Consider the following 4,096-nt stretch of genomic DNA (forward strand, 5'->3'; position numbering starts at 1 on the left):
TAGCATATATTTAATTTGTGGGGTTTTTTTTAATGCCAGAAAGGAATGTTACATCTAAATACACCTTCATGTTTGAGAGCTTTTAGCTGGTTCATTTAATGAAGGCCCCTCATGAAAATTTGCATCATGTTTGGGAGGACTGTATAAGAAAAGTGTCAGTATGTATTAAAATTTTCAAAGCAGAAACTTTGCTCAGAAACTGGAGACAAGCAAAGTAGAAAGTCCTCATGGTTAACCCTGAGGTCAACAGAAGATAGAAACCTATTACAGATTCAATAGACTCTTTAAAAGAGTGAGTGAAATCCCCTTAGCAAGACTGTGTTACAAAATAAATCACTGAAGTTTGAAAATATAATTCTAGTTTTCTGTCCACACTGTCTGTGAGGTTCATTGTTTACAGTCTTCAAAGGTTTACAGTCTTCAAAGGTTTACAGTCTTCAACTGAAAGTCTAAGAATTCTGCTAATAAAACCAAAATTTCACTAAAATTTGTGATTTTAGTAGAGTAACGGCTTTTTCGATTAAGTGACACTTTGGAGTCTGAAACCAAATAATGATAGTTAAAAACATAACACAAAATAACCCAACAGTAACAACAAAAAAACCCAAAACCAAAATATCTTGGTCCTCCTTCATGAAAATGCTTTTAACTGGTAACAGTTGGATCAATCATTCCTTTGTATATATGCATAAATGAGTGGGTTCTGTTATATTTCTTGTTGAATGCAAAATTTAAAGAACACTAGGTTTCTTTGAAAGCATCTCAAACCCTTTTTGCTAAAACCACGGGAATGCCAAGCAGTGGATATTTGGATAGGTCCTTCATTAGCTTCCTAATGGTTTTCATTTCGACAACTGTAATCATAATTTAGTAAAATGATACTTAAAACAACCTGAGTAGCAAAGCAACATACCAAATAAAGTCACCATTCTGCTGGCAGCATGTGTGACTCATATGAATGCTGAGCTCTAAAGGCAGTGTCAGACTGGTTAAAGCTCTTAAAGCTCATTCTGCTATGGCCAATGTGTGCATCCACAACTCTGGGGCATATCCATCTGGATAGGGAACTGTGTTGCAGGAACCAGCAGCCTTTAGCACTGAAAGTCATACACCCAATCACCTGCTGTTTGCATGGCTATGCTTTATTCAGCAACATAACATGACATAACTTAAAAAAACATATAACATAAGATAATGTAATGTAGCAACCTATCCTTGAAAAAACACAGCAGCTGCCATTGAAACTGTTCTTTGCTTCTGTTTGTGAGTGCAGCAACATCGTCTTACTCCGCTATAATCACAATTGCAGTTGCTGTGCCGGGTCTTTTGTAACAGCACTATGAAAAAAAAGATCAGCTACTGCCATTTTATGTGAATATAATGAAACAAAGTCCAAATCTAGAATGAACTAACGTGCTCGCAGTCAATCTGCTTCTGATGCAGAAGGATCTGAAAGTGAATGTAGCCTTTAGGAACTACATAAAATATTTATAGTATCTTGTTCTTTATTTATCAATGCCACCAGCAATAAAACGCTGCCTCATTTTAAAGAGGCTCCATTTATGTAGCACTGCATAAAAGAAGCAAGCAAAATAAAGGTATAGAGAAATGACCCTGCCTTTTAAAATTAAATTTAAATTAAAAAACAAATACAGCTCTGAAAAACAATTCCAATATTTGAGCTGAATCTCTACACTACATGTGTATAAGTATGCATATATGTCATGCATATATATTATACACATTTATTATTCTTTTAGCTGTTTGGTACAAATCTGTGTGTGGTACTCTTTATTTGATCCCTTCTGACTGCTTGTGTAAAATAACTGACTTCAGTTTGGATAAATAATTTCAGTATAAATACTCTATGTAGAAAAAAATAAATTCTTAGAATTTCTATCAGATCATGGTGGCCATCTGCAATCCCAATGGCTTGCAATATTGAGCTCATTTAAAAGCACAACGAGAAGAAAAAACGCTCATTCAGAAAATAGTGTTCAGAAGTTTGTGCATATGAGCAATTTTGTATATAACATTTGCATTTCACTTAAGTGAACACACAAAATTAAGAAAAATGAGAACAATTTTTGAGTGTTGCTTTAACGCTTGATTTAACTACATAAAAAAAACAAAATAAAAGCGCAAGTGAATTTCAAACCACAGAATAACTGTTGTGGATAGCCTTGCATGTTCTTGCTCAGCAGAGAAAGAATTCACGTTTGATTCCTTTTGATTCCTTTGTACCTTTGCAATACTGACCACATCAGTCACAGGCAGACAGAGAGCCAGTTACCATCTATCATTCATCTTTATTGTACATCATTTATAAGATGAAGCACAAAGAAGAAATAATGTTCTGAATAGCCCTAACCCAAAACCTAACATGTACTTTTCTGACTGTATGTTATTCTTTCTAAGTTGGACATGAACTAACATTTTATATCAAACTGGACACTGTCGTATCATACAGGACTACAACGCTCCTAAACTATTTGTTTTGCTTCAATAGGACAACAGACTAGTTTACAAAAGGGAAAGGAAAGCACAGTCTCTTTGTGTTGTCATGTTTCAAAATGCCTGGCATTAAGTCTTTGTGTATGTCTGTATTTTTCTTACTGAACAACATTTATTTTCTGTTTTTGTTGAAAAGTATTGATCAACTAGAGAGAAAAATGCATAAATGGTTAAAAAAGCTTTCTGGGGACTTTCTCCCATGACGAAGAATTGAAGGATTATGCTGCTGACTAGTGTTTTGTAGAATGGCTTATTTAAAACAGAGCAAAAATCCTGACATAGCTAAAACTTTACTCAGTTCCCTGAACTGCCTTTATGCAGTCAGTGTCTTTTAAATACTGTTATATAAAGCAGCTCTCATCCTGTTTTAATAGTTAAGGTTTTTGTAACAAGCTCTTTTGACAGTGCAAGAAACATTTTAAAAAATCTGATCTTAGGAGGGAGTTTCTACTAGCAAGATATGTGTGTTCAGTGGTCTTTTTTTTTTTCTTTATGACCCACTATCTTTCACCAATGTTAGTCCCAGAGAGGAAACCCTAGTTATTCATATTCTACAGCGAGTAACAATTATATTGATCTGGCCTTTTCTAAGTCAGAAAAAAAGCTGCAAAGAGAAATGAAAGGAACTTTTCTTCCAGTTGTGAAGGAGAAAGAAAATCTCAAGAGAAAATGAAAAGAAGTCAAAGGCTTACATTATACTCGGGTTTTTTTGGTTGTTGTTTTTGTTTTCGGTTTTTGTTTGTTTGTTTTGGGTTTGGGGGGTTTTGTTTGTTTTGGTTTGGCTTTTTTGTTTGTTTTGTTGCTGTTGTTTTGGGTTTTTTGGGGTTTTTTTTGGTTTTTTTTGTGTGTCTGGAAATAGCTTGTGTTCTTCCCCTCCTTATGACCCCTCATCATAAGGAGACGTGAAGAAAAGATCCCTCATCTCTTTTGAGAACAGTAGTGATACGGTTTAAACTTAGCAGCTCTCTAGGTAACACTGTCAATTCTGCTTTGATAATTACTGATGAAGGAAAGTGTCCTGAAGCAAGTGATGTTAATATTTTAGTAGGTGGCATCTTCTCTGCTAAGTCAGTATTGCTGGAGGGCATTTTGATGATGGTGTTTCAAAATGTAAAGCTGACGTCTTGGTCCTTTGTAGTTGTTGAGATACAAGGCAGGGGTATTTTTACAAAGATGAATAATAATAGGAAAATATACATGTGATTTTCTTCATTTTTACTTAAGGCAAATGAGGTGAACATATGTTCCTAAAGACCTTTACTCTTTATCCTTTTCAGTGATCTATGCACTAATGTTAATTAAGCTGCACTTAATTAACATTAATATTAGATTTATATCTTAGGCTAGTGGAGAGCAATCAATTCATATGAATCAGAAATTTTATTGAGATCTAAGTAATCAAAGGTCTAGAATGCAAAGAAAATGCTTTGGGAAGAAAACCAAATGGTTGTTACTTAGCGTTTATGAGGCTTCTTTCTCAAAACCTTCAAGTAGGTCTCTCCTACAGTAACTCCCACACTCCAAACTTTTTTATCTGAACAGTTCTACTTCCAAGCAGTTTGTCAGTCTGAGTTGGGATAAT

The sequence above is a fragment of the Corapipo altera genome, unplaced genomic scaffold, assembly GCF_003945725.1.
Source record: "Corapipo altera isolate COAL_440 unplaced genomic scaffold, ASM394572v1 22b, whole genome shotgun sequence".
Classification (NCBI taxonomy): domain Eukaryota; kingdom Metazoa; phylum Chordata; class Aves; order Passeriformes; family Pipridae; genus Corapipo; species Corapipo altera.